Consider the following 18,911-nt stretch of genomic DNA (forward strand, 5'->3'; position numbering starts at 1 on the left):
GCAGTTAACATTAGAAATCAAAATGTATGTCACCTGTACATATCTGGGTAGGCTTGCCTAAACAGAAACAATTTAATCATTAAGTCACACATTAAAAAGTGTGTCGAAGACGCCTCCTGGTGTCAGTAGGCAGGGAGTTCCAGAGTAATCCCTGTTAAACTCCATTCAGATCAGTGGAACTGCACCAGAATTACTGTATTAAGTGACATAAATCCAGATCTGTTGTAAAAGATGCTAGGGCAGGGATGGGGGACCATGCACCTACATCTCTATCCATGGATATACCTCATTTGTCCCCTATTACTGGCAATGTGACTCGTGACTGGGGAACCTGCAGCTCTCCATTATCCTTGACCATTGACTATGCTGGCTTGGGCTGTTGTGAGTTCTGGCCCCATGCCATATGAAGGTCCGCAAGTTCCTCGTTCCTGTATTTGGGGGTTCAATGCTCTTGTGACTGCTTCTATTTATATCAGTCGGACTTGTGGTAGAGAACTTCCTTGTGAAGTGGGAAGCTAGAATGGCGGAAGAGATACTCTGACAGATGTAGATGTGCTGTGGTTCACCTTAAAACATCTTTTCCCTCTCCACCAAAGAATCTTACTGTATGTTTTGAATTTTGGTTTCTCTCCTGGTGCTCCTGTAGAAGGCAGCAATACCTTTGCCTGTTGACTTTGATTGGAGCTCTTTTGGGTCTGAAGTAAAGCACCTACACTCACATACGTCTGTTTTCTCATAGAAAAAAAGAGAGAGAAAGAGCTCTATCTTCTGCCTGTGAAGCCATTCTGCTTGTTTGAGAGTGGGCTTTGTCTGCACAGGCTTCATTATTGTTCGATGCACTGCAGTGTTTGAATGGTGATCTGTTTCTGGACTTAACTGACTGTTGTTGAAACACCCTCCTTGTGAGCTACAACCAGGAAATGGCTTTAGTTTGGAATGTTGGGTTTTTGTTTTGCTTTGTTTTTCTGCTTGCTGAGGTTCCTGCTAGTGTTGCCCCAACTGGGGTATGTATGTAAATTGGTCTGTAACCCCACCAGAGTGAAGAGTTATTCTCCCCTTCCTACTGCCTTCCTCCTTAAGTGCTTCAATTCCCTTGTAAAACAGAGGTGCTATTGTCTTGCAGGACTTGGATGAAGTCCTGTGCCTGAAGCAGTGTGTGATGCAAAGGCCCCCCCCTTGCCCCCCTTTCTGTAGCATTTCCATGGAAAGTCAGCACTCTGCAGATACTTTTTAACTCCTTTGTGTCTCAGAGTATGCAAGTGTCTGCTCTCCCTGGAGCAATAATCTCTCTCTCTCTGTCTCTGTCTCTGTCTCTCATGATATATACATCCCATGCTCGCTTTCTCCATGTCCTTCTAGCTTTCTGTTACATCACCTATTTCTCTCCATGAAGCTAGACAGAATATTTCAAAGCGAAAGGAGTATACATTCTGCCTTGTCCTTCAGAGGCTTCCCATTCCTTTTCTGGAGTTGTGTGGCTTACTCCAGGACATCGCTCCTAGGGGACAGTTAAACCTCAGATTTATTGTTGTTGTTGTTGTTTATTTCATTTCATTTGTTGTTATTCATTTCATTTTTCTAATTTTAAGAAAAAAATCTCAAAGCGGTTTACACCCTAAATTAATACATCTAGTAAAGCAATCCAGAATAAAACATTACTGAAGCAAGTCAAATATAAAGTATATATTCAAACTAACATAATTAATAGGAACCTTAAAATATTATCTTAAAGATTTCAAAATAAAACATTACAAATGAGGTCTACTACAGAATGCACATTTAATGCAGCAAAGTTAACAGCCTTGGGAAGCCCTAGGAAGAATTGCTTCCAGATTTCTTTAATGCTTTCCTCTGACTTTGCCTGCTTCACTGCTCACAAGTTTGCTCTTTAAGCGTAGACATTTAGCCAGCATCCATGTAATTTGGAATTCACAATGGTGCCTTTATGGCTTTCCTGAACTCTGATGGCGTGTGAGACCTGAAGCTATTGTGCTATGCTTGGATCTCTTTAGCTACTGTAGCATTGGAGGCAGGGCAGGGTGTGGGTGCACATACAGCCGGCACAAGGACTGCAGCTCACATTTTGTATTGGTTGCGTGTCAAAACCCCTCCCCCAGAAAGAAAGACACAGGACACGATGTTTAAGTTTAATGGGCATGAAATGGCCACAACTTTATTGATTAGAGAATTGAAGGTATTGGCCCTAGGCATTGGCTCCTATCGCTACCCGGCATGATGTCCGGGAAGGGTTAACACTAACCGTGGGAGGCCCCCGTTGGAGTACGCCAACTAGGATCCCACGGGTGTCACCGCTTGGGGCGTGCCGGGGGCCCTTACCTAGGTAGGTTTCGGACAAGACAACGCCCCTCGGAGTCCTGTACCGGACTACCCCATTTCCTGGGGGAAGGTGATGGCGTTCCTTCCCCCCCATCCATTTGCATAACAATTGAACCCCAGCCAATGCCTAACCGCCAATACAGGGAAAGTTGTGACGGTTTGCTACGAGGTAGGCGAAAAAACCAACTGGCGGAAGATCGCCAACTTGGAAAAATTCCTACCAGGCCCCTTGCGGCGACCAACCGAAGTCCATAGCAAGGTCATGACTACCTACGGCTACCTAAACGTCTAAGGGTGGGTGGGATGGGAAAACCTCTCAGCTGGTCGGGAGTGAAGGGGGCGGACCCTGGCCGTGCCCGGCTTAAAATACTTTAAGCCACGCCTCCCCCCGGCCCGCCGATAGGCGGGCGGGGTCGCGAGCACGCCCAGGGATTCCCCCAACTCTCGCGGGGGCCAAGGTTAGCCCCCGCGCTTGGGGAGGAGGGGCTAGACCGCAACCCCCTCTCCTCCCCATAGTCGGAAATGGCTTTGCGTGTCAAAACCCCTCCCCCAGAAAGAAAGACACAGGACACGATGTTTAAGTTTAATGGGCATGAAATGGCCACAACTTTATTGATTAGAGAATTGAAGGTATTGGCCCTAGGCATTGGCTCCTATCGCTACCCGGCATGATGTCCGGGAAGGGTTAACACTAACCGTGGGAGGCCCCCGTTGGAGTACGCCAACTAGGATCCCACGGGTGTCACCGCTTGGGGCGTGCCGGGGGCCCTTACCTAGGTAGGTTTCGGACAAGACAACGCCCCTCGGAGTCCTGTACCGGACTACCCCATTTCCTGGGGGAAGGTGATGGCGTTCCTTCCCCCCCATCCATTTGCATAACAATTGAACCCCAGCCAATGCCTAACCGCCACTCGAGCAAAGCTCGCCGCCAATACCTTCAAACCTGTAACCAACTCCTACGCCCTGCTATGGAAACCCCTGAACCCAGGACCTAATCCCCGCTATGATATCATCCAACCATAGGTCGTTCCCTGCATCTGACAGATGCACGCCATCCCTTCTGTAGAGGGCCTCGTTACTGAACTGGATGCCCGGGTGTCTGATGACGAACCCGCCCAGAGCTGCCACTCTACGTTCCACCGCTCGTTCTAAAACCTTTCTCGCCTTGTTGACTCCTACTGGGCTCACGCAATCTCTCCATGTCCTCCTCTCAAGCAACGAGGACCAAATTATTGTGACATGTGGGTATGCAATTACCAACTCGGTCAGATCATCAAAAATGTGCCACCTCAGATCGATCGCCTTGCGATAAGCGAGATCATTTTCTCCCAATTGAATCACTAGGGCGTCAGGCGGACCCTCGGCCGCAGCCCTGGCCATCACGGCTGGTTTGAATTCACTCCAGCGCATCCCTCTACGCGCTATCCAAACCAGCTCCACCCTGGGATGTAAATTCAGGTTGCCGCCCAGACCACTTCTCAAGGCATGAAACTTGGCCCAGTGCACGATGCTGTGGCCCACCAACCAAATGCGCAGTCTCGTGGGTTCTGAAAAGCAAATAGAAAAGTGGGCGGAGGTCAGGGGTGCAACACGCAGTCACAAGTTGCTTCTCACATAGGCTTTGTACGCGTTAGATTTCCACCTCCCCAGGTCCTTAATCCTCTCCGTGGGGAGCCCCATATGTACTGCAGTGGTGGCTGCGCCAATACGAAAGGAGTGAGCAGCGAATTCTGATGCCGGGAAACCACAGGCCGACAATGCCGACCGCATAACCCTAGTGAACTGGTGTCTAGTAAGGCAGGATCCGTCCGCATGTATCAGCAGCGGACCAGGGCCGCTAGGCCTTAGGTAAAGAAAACGCCTCGTGTCCCGAACCGGACAAGGGCCCTTCCCGTGGGCTGCCGGCAGCCGGAGCAGGGCCCCCTTGCCTTGCTGATCTGTCTTTGAGCTCCGCACCCGCACTATGAGATCGGTTCTAGAAAGGGTCAGGTCGCTCATCAAAATTCCCCTCTGAGACTGGCTGGCATCCCCTTCACATACTACCTCGCCTACGCGTAGGGCGCCGAAGAAAGCAATGGAAAACGCTGTTGAGAATAAGCGCGCTTCGTGCTTTGACCAGCAAATTTCACGAAGAACTTTGTGAATCTTAAACAGAATTTCATAAGTTACAGGCCGCCTCCTGTCCGCACATGGGGGTTGCTGCCTACGCCATCCCTCCAGAGTTTTGCGCACGATGAAGGCTGCGCAGGGGTCCTTCTCGAAAAATGTTTTACAAAAGTACGAGATCCCTGCTGAGTGAATATTGAGTGTCTTAGGAGCCCGGCCTAACTCCCTCATGTGTGCCAAGTAGCGGAGGACCTCCCTGGTTGAGGGGGTGGTGTGACTACTAGAGCCAGGGATGCGTGCGCGAAATCTTAAAAAATCGACCCAAGCCTTCTTATACGATCTCATTGTGGACGGGGCCACTGCACCGAATACTCCCTTCATTATATCTCGCTCCCAATCCTCCAGAGATGCTCCGGGAAAGGCATCGATGATTGGTCCGCTTCTGGCGCTAACGAGCGGAAGCGCTCCATCTGAAAACGAGATAAAGCGTCCGCGATGTCATTATTAACGCCAGGCACGAACTTGGCCGAAAAGTAAATATTCTGTTCTAAACACAGAAGGACAAAAGCACGCAATAGGTTTCCCACTCTGGTGGACCGAGCAGATTGCCTGGCAAGGACCGCTACTACTGATTGATTGTCGGTGTTGAAGCAAACCCTGCGATTACGAAATTGATCCGCCCACAAATGCACGGCTACGACAATCGGGAAGAACTCCAAGAAGGTAAGGTCCCTGGTAATGGGCTGACCTTGCCACTCCGCGGGCCACCTTTTGGCACACCACTGACCGCGAAAATAAACACCGAAACCTGAGGACCCGGCTGCATCTGATTGAACTTGGAGGTCGGCATTAAGTAGCAGGGTATCCTGCCATAATGAAATCCCGTTGTACTTTTCTAGGAATTGTAACCAAACCCCCAGGTCAGCTTTTACCTGTTTTGAGAGGCGCACCCTGTGTTGCGGAGCTCTGAGGCCCGCTGCCAATCGAGCCAGACGGCCGCAAAATGGCCGCCCTGGGGCAACAACCCTGCACGCGAAATTCAAATGGCCTAGCAGGGACTGGATCTGTCTCAATGTTATTTTCTTTAGGGGTAAGAGCTGTTGTATGATTGTCTTGAGCGCCACCAATTTTTCCACGGGTAAGCGGGAAGTTTGGGCCACGGTGTCCAACTCGATACCCAAATAGACTAAGGATGTGGCTGGGCCCTCTGTCTTGCCAGCGGCTAGGGGTACCCCTAATTCGCCGGCTAGGGATGTAAAAGCCTTTAGCATAGAGGAGCACCGTGCTTTACTGTCTGCGGCCAAAATAAAATCGTCAAGATAGTGCGATACGCCAAAAGACCCTGTTCTGTTGCGTAGAGCCCAGTCCAGGAATGTGCTGAAAGATTCAAAGGCTGCACATGCAACGGAGCAGCCCATGGGCATAGCCTTGTCAATGAAATACGCGCCGTCAAATTTAAAGCCCAGCCATTTAAAGTCATCCGGGTGAACCGGAAGAAGGCGGAAGGCGGACTCGATGTCGCATTTTGCTAGAAACGCCCCCTGACCGAATCGACGGATCATCTTTACAGCCTGATCGAAGGAGGCGTATTTCACTGTACAAAGCTCCTGAGGAATTGCATCATTAACAGAACCCCCTCTCGGGTAAGAGAGGTTGTGAATCATGCGGAATTCCCCCGGGGCCTTCTTTGGCACGATGCCCAGCGGGGAAAGGTGAAGCCCCTGAAAAGGCGGTTCAAGAAAGGGACCTGCGACCCTGCCTGCCCTGATTTCTTTCTCTATTTTCTTTCTGACTATGTCGGGCCGTTCCCTAACAGATTTTTGGTTATCCGTCTCCCTGGAGTTGGGTGGGGTGGCCACCGGGATCCTAAATCCCGTGGAAAACCCCTCCCAGAGGTATTTTCCCGCGGTTTTATCTGGGTATTGTTCCAATAGGACTTTGAGGGGCTGCAGGCGAATAGGGGAGAATGCCAAACCTAGGTCAGTGTTACTGGCGATTGCCTGGACCTTGACGGGATGCGCCGGGGGCACCTCTGGGATTGTTATGGAAGTACCCCCTGCCCCCCCGAAAGGGCTGAGGCTTGTTTTTGAAGCAAGCGGAAGCGGGGTGATTACCCCAGCATTGCTCGCATTCATGCAGATACTTACAAAAGGGGCGAGAGCACACGCCCCTGTTGAACTCCCAGCATTGTCGACGCTTCTTTGGCTCAATCTTACCCACTTTTGCAGCCTCCTGACTCTTCTTCTCGATGTAAGGGTTTACATCCTCGCCCCAGTAGTTAGGATCTGTGAGGTCCCATCGAGTGGTGGGGTGGAGAGAGGCATTCCTCCGGAAGTTCTCGTCGTACGTCAATGCAGCGTTTTCACCTGCCAGGGCCCGAGCTCGCCTCACATGAGCCTGATAAGCCACTAAATCCATGGCCCGGTGGGGGTAAGCTGCGCAAACTACACCCATGAAGACCTGGTACCCGTCCAACCAGTTCTCAAATGTGCGCTCCGCCCTGGGCGATCTATACTTCCTTCTACCATAAGAGCGTCTTTTCTCACCTTTTCCTGTCATTTTGGTTGGGGGGAGCAGGGTAAACATATCCACGTAATCCCCGTTGAGGATCTTATTCCTCTTCCTATGTGACAAGTGGTTTCCCAAAATGAAGTCTGTGGGCTGATTGGTAGCAACCTTAACGTCCTCTACCAATGTCCCATCCTTCCAATACAGCACCCCGTTAAAAACCTTACGGTGGGAATTGGCCCTCCTTTCATGAGCCCATAGGGGGATCCCATGATTGGACTCGCCAATACCCCAATAGCCATCCATTGGCCCTTCAGAATCAGAATCTGAAGAGGACGTACCTGATTCCTCCTCCTCGGTGTCTGAATGCCTGCTCCTCTTCTTCTTGGCCGATGTGTGCTTCTTTTTGGACTTCCTCTTACCCCCTTGCGGCACACTGGCAGTGGCGTCGGCCGCTGGTAGAGATGGCTGATTCACACCCGTTTCCCCTTCGGAGCCAGAACCCGCGCTGTCCTCGGTGGAACTGTGCGTCTGCTGCTCCTGAAAGGCACTTGGGATACCTATCGCTTGAGAGATGGTGTTACTGCCGTTCCCTTTCTTGGGTGCCTTCCCCTTACCTTTGCCCTTTGCTGGGGCCTTGGCTTTACTGGTAGCTTGTGTTGCCTTTTTTGGGCGGGCAGACTGCGCCCGCGTACTGGGTCGGCCACTAGCTGTGACGGCGGCCTGAGTACTGGCTGCCGATGCAGCCGCCTGGGCACCGGCTGCCGATGCGACCGATTGCGCTCCAGCCGTCGCTGCAGCCGATGAATCTGACAGCCCTTGGTTGGGGGGGGGAGTGTCGGGTATTACGTCCTGCGATGGCTCCAGCGCGGGCAGCGCCGAGGACCCAGGTCTACATTGCCTATAAAGAGTTTCGAACATCCTGAAAAACTGATGTAAAGTTTGAGGATCACAAGGTAAGGCTGTAGCCTGTGCGCCACCATTACTTGTGGAGGGGACCGGCTGGTCACCGCCAGTGGAGGACTGCTGGTTTCCACCGGAATCCATGACTGCTGAGCAAATTTAGGATGCGTAAGCAAATGAGACACTACCCGCAAGTTCAGTACGTTCTACCCTGGCAGGAGCTTGGGAGAAGGGATCCGACTTCTAAACAATTTCAACTTGTTTATTGTTTTTTATTTTATTTTATTTTATTTTATTTTTATTATTATTATTATATATATGTATATATGTGTATATATATATATATTATCTAATTATTTATTGTGTATATATGTATGTAGTCAGATTATCTTAGTATATTAACCCTAAATGTTATAACTTAAAAATCCCACTTATAAATGTAAATCACAGAAATAACTATGTGTTTTACTTGCCTGAGCTACTCCTCCAACCAGTCAATCTCAATATATGAGACTAAAAGTGCAGATATTATACTTTGCAGTAAAACAGTAAAATGAAATATATTCCACCTTTTTCTAGCAATCTGATGTTTAACTTTTTAACACCTGGTCTCCCATCCAATTTGAGACCACGTCGGACCCTGCTTAGCTTTGCAAATGTGCTAGCAGTTTTATTGCTGCACCACCAGGGGGACTCTCCAATCTTGAGGGAAACAGGAGCTTAACTTCCAAGAGGTAACAAAAGCTTAGCTAGTATTTAAGCTGCTAAAGCCAATATACTATCTAGCACTTCTAGGCAAATAAGCAAACCTGATAGGTACACAACCACAGACTAAAATACTAGGAATTAAATCACAGGCTGCTGCCAAATTACAGGAATAAAATAACTAGGAATTAAGTAATTAAAGGAACAAAATAACTAGGCAAATAAGCAACCTGATGAGCACACAACCACAGGCTGCTGCTGAATTAAAGGAATAAATTAACTAGGAATTAAGTAATATAAGGAACAAAATAACTAGGCAAATAAGCGACCTGATAAGCACACAATTACAGGCTGCTGCCAAATTAAAGGAACACAATAACTAGGAATTAAATCACGGGCTGCTGCCGAATTAAAGGAATAAATTAACTTAGAATTGGGCAATCAAAGGAACAAAATAACTAGGCAAATGAGCAACCTGATAAGCAAACAATCACAGGCTGCAGGCAAGAATTTAACGATCAAAAGTAATTGCCAGGCCCTTGCCCTTAAACAAAATGGCTGCCCCTGTCCTCACACGTGGTTTCCCAAAATGGCGGCCAGTGCACTCTGCCCTATCTCAAAATGGCCCCTCAGGCTTCAGCACGTGGCATCCAAACAATGACGCCCTGTGGTTGGGGCCTCCCACAAAATGGCGGTAGGAAGGTGGGGGTGGTCGCTGTTCCGCCCTCAGTTGAAATGGCTACCAAGCCTTCCCCACAAGGCTCCTCAAAGTGGCGGCCGGAGGGTGGATGAGGTTGCTGGTCTGCCCTTAGCTAAAATGGCTTCTGAGCCTTCACCACGTGACGCCCACAAGCTTCTATAGCAACCGGCACGGAGATCCGCAGAGGTAAGGGGGTAACGGGGGAGTGAGAAAGGAAGCTGAAAACTAAACCGCAAGCACCAAACAGACAGGGTTCCGGCACACAAGGATTCAAGGGTTTGCTTTTTTAAAAGGACAAACAAAAATATAAAAACAAAAAAAAAAAAAGAGGAGGGGGAGGAGGGCTAAAGAGCTAAAGGAGCGGGAGAAGGACGCACGAAGCGACAGCAGGCGAGGGGAGGAATCGGCTCGAAAGAGCAAGGAGGTTTAAACGAACCCCACAGAGAAGGGAGACCCGGCAAGCGTGTGTTACCCTTTCCAAGCGCGGGATCGAGATTCCAGCTCCAGCAAAGACCGAGGTCCCACTAGTGATTTCAGCTCCGGCTGAAGGTGAGGGCAGCTGAACGCAGTTGAAAAAACAAATCCCACGACGCTTGAACAGGCTTGAGGAAGACCGGGTAAGAGATCCAAACCTCTCAGCTGGTCGGGAGTGAAGGGGGCGGACCCTGGCCGTGCCCGGCTTAAAATACTTTAAGCCACGCCTCCCCCCGGCCCGCCGATAGGCGGGCGGGGTCGCGAGCACGCCCAGGGATTCCCCCAACTCTCGCGGGGGCCAAGGTTAGCCCCCGCGCTTGGGGAGGAGGGGCTAGACCGCAACCCCCTCTCCTCCCCATAGTCGGAAATGGCTCTACGTAATTCGCTTGGCTCTGTCATTCAGAGCCAATAACACCATAATTCCTTGGCTCTGTCATTCAGAGCCAATAACACCATAATTCCTACAGATGTGAACTTCTGCAACCCTGAATGCTAGGAACATAAGCAGAGGGTGGAATGTAGGCTTGTCATAGAATCATAGAATCATAGAGTTGGAAGAGACTACAAGGGCCATCGAGTCCAACCCCCTGCCAAGCAGGAAACACCATCAGAGCACTCCTGACATATGGTTGTCAAGCCTCTGCTTAAAGACCTCCAAAGAAGGAGACTCCAACACACTCCTTGGCAGCAAATTCCACTATCGAACAGCTCTTACTGTCAGGAAGTTCTTCCTAATGTTTAGGTGGAATCTTCTTTCTTGTAGTTTGGATCCATTGCTCCGTGTCCGCTTCTCTGGAGCAGCAGAAAGCAACCTTTCTCCCTCCTCTATGTGACATCCTTTTATATATTTGAACATGGCTATCATATCACCCCTTAACCTCCTCTTCTCCAGGCTAAACATGCCCAGCTCCCTTAGCCGTTCCTCATAAGGCATCGTTTCCAGGCCTTTGACCATTTTGGTTGCCCTCCTCTGGACACGTTCCAGTTTGTCAGTGTCCTTCTTGAACTGTGGTGCCCAGAACTGGACACAGTACTCCAGGTGAGGTCTGACCAGAGCAGAATACAGTGGCACTATAACTTCCCTTGATCTAGATGCTATACTCCTATTGATGAGGCCCAGAATTGCATTGGCTTTTTTAGCTGCCGCGCCACACTGTTGGCTCATGTCAAGTTTGTGGTCAACCAAGACTCCTAGATCCTTTTCACATGTACTGCTCTCAAGCCAGGTGTCACCCATCTTGTATTTGTGCCTCTCATTTTTTTTGCCCAAGTGCAATACTTTACATTTCTCCCTGTTAAAATTCATCTTGTTTGTTTTTGCCCAGTTCTCTAATCTGTCAAGGTCGTTTTGAAGTGTGACCCTGTCCTCTGGGGTGTTAGCCACCCCTCCCAGTTTGGTGTCATCTGCAAATTTGATCCGGATGCCCTTGAGTCTATCATCCAAGTCGTTGATAAAGATGTTGAATAAGACCGGGCCCAAGACAGAACCCTGTGGCACCCCACTAGTCACTCTTCTCCAGGATGAAGAGGAACCATTGATGAGCACCCTTTGGGTTCGGTCAGTCAGCCAGTTACAAATCCACTGAGGAGGACTTCCGGGTTGGCGCGATCTGGAAATGGCGGATTCCCTCCGAGCTCCGGAGGGAATCGGCTCAGCGGTGGATGGGTCTTTGCCGTGCCGGCGACACGGGGACCCTTAAAAACCGCAGGCGCGGAAGCCTGCGGACTGAAGACTCGGCGGGTGCCTTAAGCGCCCCCCCTGATTCGCAATGAGCCTTTTTAAAGGCTACGGAGGGGATACGGGGGACGGCGCGGCACTGAGAGTCGACCGCTACCGCCGCTGAGCGAAGCCGCGAGCCATAACTGGAGAGCGCTGACTTTCTTCCTTGAAATTTGGAATCAAAAAGGAACCCGTGAGTAATTTGGAACCGATCTTTAAAAACTTTTACCCTTTGAATTTGAGACGACCGGGGGGTGTGCCAAAAGGAAGTCCCCATCCCCCTCCTTGCAGACGATCCAGAGCAAAGATATAAGAGCTAAGCTGGAGTGCCTACCCTGTAAAGGGTGAGTTTTAATAAAGACAGTAACTTCCAAGATTTGGAAAAGCAAATTTAAGCAGGAGAGTGGAGTGTTGGAAGAGTTTCTGTTTTGTGGTAAACAACCCTCCCTCCCGAGCCCGGGAGCGACCTGCTTTGGAGCCTGTATAGAGGAGCAGAATTTGACAGCTGTCAAAGCTGTCAAATGGACTGTTAATAGTAAAAAATTGCTACTTAAAACCTCTCCGGATAAAAAGGTGTTACAATTGAACTAAAATTCTGGGAAACAAAGAAACAATAACAGGACAGAGGATTGTTGGAGAAAAGACCATCCAGTAACCAGATTCCCTCTAGGGGGAATTCTGTGGAATTACAATGGCTGTGGGTGGAAAGATACTGAGAGAAATCGAAAGGATGTTTTCACTGGTGGGAACCTTACAGGAGCAGACTACAGCTATGAGTAAACAATTGACGGCCTTGGATTTGGAAACAAGTAGTTCTGCTGAATGTAATGAGGACCAGAATGAGAAAGAACCCACAGCTGAATTTGAAATAATAAACAAAGAAGAGGAGAAGACAAAACAAGAAAGAGAACAAGTTATGTGGGAAAACACAAACCAGAAGCCGATATCTGGAGAACACAAGCAAGGAGACTATTGGATGAAATCCATTTTAAGCCTACGAAAGATACAGAAGACGAAAGTGGAGGCCCTGGGAGCTTATGGAATTCAGGAACTCGAAATAAAGAAGTACAATTGGGGCCTCCACATAGACTTTGACTCTGACTATCACCAAGACTCAGGCCTTGTGGAAATTCTTCAGCAGTTGCTTCTAAATATGGGAAGAGACTATGGACTGATTGGATTGATTGCTAAGGAAATCTTTCGAGACTCGATGACAGACAAAGAGGACTACCAACAAAACCGGCGGAGAGGGACTGAAATAGATTTGAGAGCCTCGGATGTGCGGAATCCAGGCTAAAAACTGTTACTTTGGACATGTCTTGGGAAAGGACGCAAAGCGGGGATGGGAGGGAGGGAAGTATAAATTTAAACAACACTCAAGACCAGGGGGTTTAGTAATAAGGAAATTATTCAAGAAAAAATGAGAAATCGTGGGAAGAGAATTGGGGTCCAACTTAGGGAAAATTTATTTTTGTTTTTATAAAAGGGCTAATATTAAGATGGAAGAAATGCCAATTTGCTGACATAAACTTGGGAATAGGGATGCAAGGGAGGGGGTGGGGGGAAGTCAAGGACTAGGGTTAGAAAATAAGATTTTCTGGAACTATTCATGTTTGCTGTCTTTTATGTTTGTTTTGCTGTTATGTGTTTTGTTTTTGTCTATAAAAAATGTGAAAACCCAATAAAAATTATTATAAAAAAAAAAAATACAAATCCACTGAGTGGTAGCATAGTCAAAACCGCATTTTACCAGCTTCTTTACAAGAATATCATGGAGCACCTTGTCAAATGCCTTGCTGAAATCAAGGTAGGCTACATCCACTGCATTCCCTTCATCTACCAGGCTTGTAATTCTGTCAAAAAACGAGATCAGGTTAGTCTGACATGACTTATTTTTCAGAAATCCATGCTGACTATTGGTGATCACAGCATTCCTTTCTAGGTGCTCACAGACTGTTTGCTTAATGATCTGCTCCAGAATCTTCCCTGGTATTGATGTCAGACTGACTGGGCGGTAATTATTTGGGTCCTCTCTTTTCCCCTTTTTGAAAATAGGGACAACATTTGCCCTCCTCCAGTCTGCCGGGACTTCACCTGTTCTCCAGGAATTCTCAAAGATGACTGCCAGTGGTTCTGAGATCACATCTGCCAGTTCTTTTAATACTCTTGGATGCAGTTCATCTGGCCCTGGAGACTTGAATACATCTAAACTAGCCAAGTATTCTTGTACTATCTCCTTAGTTATTCTGGGCTGTGTTTCCTTGGCTGAATCATTTGCTTCAAATTCTTCAGGTCGGGCATTGTTTTCTTTATCGGAGAAGACTGAGGCAAAGAAGGCATTGAGGAGTTCAGCCCTTTCTGTGTCCCCTGTTTGCATTTCACCATCTTCTCCTCTGAGTGACCCCACTGTTTCTTTGTTCTTCCTTTTGCTACGAACATACCCATAAAAACCTTTTTTGTTGCTTTTAACCTCTCTAGCAAGCCTGAGTTCATTCTGTGCTTTAGCTTTTCTGACTTTGTGTCTACACGTGCTGGCTATTTGTTTGAATTCCTCTTTGGTGGTTTCCCCCCTTTTCCATTTTTTGTACACATCCTTTTTTAATCTTAACTCAGTTAAAGTCCTTTAGATAGCCACCCTGGCTTCTTTAGGCACCTTCCAAGTTTCCGTCTCATTGGTATTGCCTGACGTTGTGCTTTTACTATCTCCCTCTTACCTAACTCCCAGCCATCATGAACTCCCCTTCCTTTTAGTATTACTGTCCATGGGATCTCACCCAGCACTTCCCTAAGTTTTATGAAGTCGGCTTTCTTAAAGTCAAGAAATTGAGTCCTAGTATGCTTGGCTGCTCCTTTCCGCTGTATAGTAAACTTCAGAAGAGCATGATCACTCGTGCCTAATGATCCTTCCACTTCTACCCCACTTCCTTCCACTTCTACCCCACTTCCACTTCCTTCCACTTCTACCTCCACTTCCTTCCACTTCTACCCCACTTGTCGACACAGCTAGGAATCCAAGTGGTTATCTTCTGTCCTGGTATTATTCATGGTTCATGAATTCCATAGTATTTCAGTACTCTTCTAGATGTGATGGGGGCAGATGCATGTTTATAAGAACATACGAAGAGCTGGCTTGATTGGGTCAATGGCCAATCTATTCCAGCATCCTGTTCTCACAGTGGTCATTTATGTACATGACTGTGCTGTTGACATATAACACAGGGGAATACAGTCCTTCAAAAAAATAAAAATAAGAAAAAGAGCATGCAGATGAAGGTAACAATTCGCTCCCCCTCACCCCCAGGCCATGCTTTATTGCTTTAAGTGGTTTTCTCCCTAGCTGGCTCTTTACTGAATTTTAGTTGGGACGAAAGTTATTTGAAGAATGGCAGTAAGCTGAAATAATAGAATTGTAGAGTTGGGACCCCAAGGGTAATCTAGTCCAACTCCCTGCAATGCAGGAACCTCAAAACACAGTCTTCCATCCAGTTTGAAACCATACCGGACCCTGCTTAGCTTCGCAAATGTGCTAGTAGGTTTGTTGCTGTACCTCTAGGAAGAGGGGGAGCGTTTAGCAATCCTGATATTCCCACTCCTTTCTGTGTAAAAAATAAAAATAGATGCTCCTCCCTGCTTTAAATGTGAACAGGGCAGACACTGTTCGGCTTTCCCACCCCGTCACCCTTTGCTGACTCTGTTGGTTCTTTTTCGGGTCATTGCCTTTCCCTGCAGGGAAAATAGGAATTCCACCCACTGGAGATGCTAACTTGAATTATTGTTCACCTGGAACCCCAGGATTAATGCAGGGTGAGTTAGGAGTCTCCCTGCTGTCATGAGGGATGGTAGGCTGTCTGCTTACTTCAACCTCAAATTCGTCCTTTGAACATGTAAACAAATCGGGCTGAAGTGATTACAGGGGTGTTTATTGCAGCACAATAACCGACTGTGTAAACACGGCGCTGGGATGGCTACAAAAGGTTTTGTTTTGTTTTTAATGAAGGATTTTAGTAGACAAATACCATGGTGTACCAAACCTTAATGCGATTTGAGATTGCAGTTCTGTCTGGCATGAACAAATAGCACAAGTGGGAGTATCAAGTGGGTACTTAGTCTTCTCAGAGAGAAAAAAACCCTCAGACTCACGTCCCTGTGGTCCATTTAGAAAGCTTGTATCTCAACATTGTGTCCTTAAATTCCTTTTCATCCAAAGAAAGGCACACCTGATGGCCCCAAACAAGCTTTAATCTGAGCCAGAGCTCAGAACTGAGCTTGGTAACTTATTTAAAGCACAAGGGCTTAAGCTGTCTGTAACTAGTGCCTTTTAAAAAAAGACCAGTGGCCCATCTAGTCCCTTCATCCTGTTTTCACAGGGTCCAACCAAAAGAAGTACCGTGTTTTTCCATGTATAAGACTATATTTTTTCCCTATTTTTTCAAGTTTAAAATTGGGGGTCGTTTTATACACGGATAGTGCGTATGGGGGATTTCTTTATTTGGAGTCCCCAAAAATAGGGGTCGTGTTATACATGGGGGCATTTTATACACGGAAAAATACGGTATCTGAGAGTGCAACAGCACTCTCATATCCTTCAACAGTCCCAGTTTATGTGAAATATCCCAGAATTACAGAAGCCATCCGGTGTTTTGGTCTCACACTCTGGTACAAATTAGCTGGCTCGCACCAGAGCACAGGACCAAATCATGCTCTTTTTGGGGGTCTTGCGCTCACACACAAATCAGCTGACTCATGTCAGAATACCAGACCAAAAGACACTCTTTTTTGGTGTCATTTGAATCAGCTGGCTCCCGCTAGAACTTGGGACCAAAACCCTAGCATCCTGATTTTGATCAGTGGGAAGGGTATGTGGTCTACCCACGTGTGATTCCCAGGAACTGGCATTCAGAGACATACTGCCTCTGACAGCAGATGTAGAACATTGCCAGCATTGTTAGTAGCCATTGATAGCATTATCCTCCATGAATTTATCTAATAAATGCACGGTGTGCCTTTCCCATGCCACTAAGAAACCACAGCTGTCTACTTCACACGAGTCTATGATTGGTGAAAGCACTTTATGGTTCAGAGATGTGGCAACTCGCTCTTATTTTAGAAATGAACTGCTGAGCTTGTCTAAGCAATGAATAGACTCAGGAGACTGGGTTGTATCTAACAAAGCTGTCCTGTTAACACAATGACTTTTCCCTATGCAACAGGTCTTCCTCTTTCTTTGCCTACCTCCAGATCTGTTGTAGGTGTTCTCCCTCCCCTCCAGAGCAGATTTGAGGGGTGGGGGAATAGAAAAGGGACAGGAGATCTTATTGTTCTGGTACATCTGGTGGCAAGTCGTTTTATGGGAGGGCCACTTTGAGGCGGGTTGAAGGAGAGGGGTTGAGCCAGGGGCCCACTTACCAGCCCCTAAATCTGAGATGGGGTGATTTCAACTCCCATCAGCCCCAGTCAATGGTCAGGGATGATGGGAGCTGTAGTTTCAACAGCATATGGAGGGTCGCAGGTTCCCTATCCCTGCCCTTAATAAACTTCAAGCAAGTCCCATTGCCACAGCCACGTCCCTGACACCATCTCTCTTGTCCTCAAGTTGGCAAATGGATGTTTAGCACGTTGTTTGGAGGGCCCCAGGGCACGTTATTTGGATTTGGCCCCAGGGCCTCTGTTTCCTTTTCCTGCTGTGTGGGCTTCATGGTCCTTGGCATTTATAAAGCTGGAGCTGTTCCTTCTAGCTGTAGGTCTCTCTGGCATTTCAAAAGAAACTCTGCATAAGGAGTAGGAGGGGAAGAAATACCATCTCTTTGACATCATATCATCTCTTATCAGTGCCTCCAGTTGTGCACGTGGGTAAGGCATAACCAAGGACAACTGGTCTCTTTTCACTCCTGTAAAATGCAAGAAAGTCTTGTCTGCCAGTCAAACCGAAGACAGTCATTGTCCTACAATTGGATAATTTTAATTCAAGGGCTGGAACTGCTTTTTGATGGACATGCTCCTTTAAGTATTGTTTCTTTAAGGGTTTTCTTTTGTGTAGCTGATAAGGGCTCTGCAACTGTAGCTCACTGGCAGAGCACAAGGTCTGCATGCAAAAGTTCTTAGGTTATAAATTTCCAGCATCTCCAGAAAGGGCTGGAAATTCTAGAGAGCTGCTGCCAGTTAGTGTTGATTGAACTGATGGATCAAGGGTTTGACTTCGTGTATAGCAGCTCCCTATGTTCAGATCTCTGCTGCAAGCAGGAAGGTATCAAATCCTGATTTATTAAAAGCAGGTTGTTTTATGTAATGTTTTGTTTTCAGAATGGAATAATTAAGCAAGTTTTCAAGGTGTTAGATGAGAAGCCAGATGCTAGCCTGCTCAGAGGCAAGGTATTGAGGAGTGCCAACAGGCCATGCAGAGTTGTACTATAGCACCTTCTCATTAGCCCTGTGCCCTGCAGCACACAAAGAAGTTCCAGCCATTCTAGTGGAGAAGGAGAAAACTGGAGAAATAATGACATTGGACGACATCAGCTGTCAGATTTTTTACAAAATAGGAAGGGCGGGATATATAAATTGAATTAATGAATAAAATATTTAAAATTAAATAGGTTCAGTTGTTGGAGCTGTGGGGGCTTGGCATTTCAGCAGTGTTGCTGTCAAAGATTCACCACTATTCTTAACTTGCCTTGCTACTGATTCTTGGAAGTGGGGTTGACATTAGAGGAAACTTACTCAAATGCTGAAGAACAGTGGTATCTCCGGTTAAGTACTTAATTCGTTCCGGAGGTCTGTTCTTAACCTGAAACTGTTCTTAACCTGAAGCACCACTTTAGCTAATGGGGCCTCCTGTTGCTGCTGTGCCGCTGGAGCAAGATTTCCGTTCTCATCCTGAATCAAAGTTCTTAACCTGAAGCACTATTTCTGGGTTAGCGGAGTCTGTAACCTGAAGTGTATGTAACCTGAAGCATATGTAACCTGAGGTACCACTGTAATTGGTTATCGCCCTGGTGATTCTGGGTGCTAACCCTGGGTGTTGGTCCATTACTTATGTGCTCAAGTCAGAAGTCAGGCAGAGAATGTAGCTTGACAAAATGAAGAGCTTTCCCCACCTCAATAACACATGAACCTGCTTGTTGAACCATTTGGTCCAACATCCTGTTCTCACAGTGGCCCTACCAGATGCCTGTGGGAAATCTACAAGCGCAACTCAAACACAAGAGCACTCTCCCCTCCCGTGGTACTTAATGGACGTATGCTGCTGTGCATTGTCTACATTGAGCCACAAGAGAGGCATATCCATGATGTAGAGATACAGGCACAAGGAAATGAACAACTGCACCCATGGAAGCAGTATTCAGGGGCAACCCCACCCTCATTTACACTACTCTTGGTTGTTGCCTAGGATTCTTGGGTCAGTAAGGCATGCCTGCATCTCACATCCTGGTTGCTTTATATATTTTTCTGCATGTGACGCTT

General features: G+C 47.5%; 1 protein-coding gene across 3 annotated transcripts in view; it reads left to right on the forward strand.

Annotated features, from left to right (window-relative positions):
* The window catches only part of PXN (paxillin), a 77,275-nt gene that overhangs the window by 9,163 nt on the left and 49,201 nt on the right, over positions 1 to 18,911 (forward strand). The window lies entirely within an intron of this gene.

This window comes from Podarcis bocagei, assembly GCF_964188305.1.
Source record: "Podarcis bocagei genome assembly, chromosome: 16".
Classification (NCBI taxonomy): domain Eukaryota; kingdom Metazoa; phylum Chordata; class Lepidosauria; order Squamata; family Lacertidae; genus Podarcis; species Podarcis bocagei.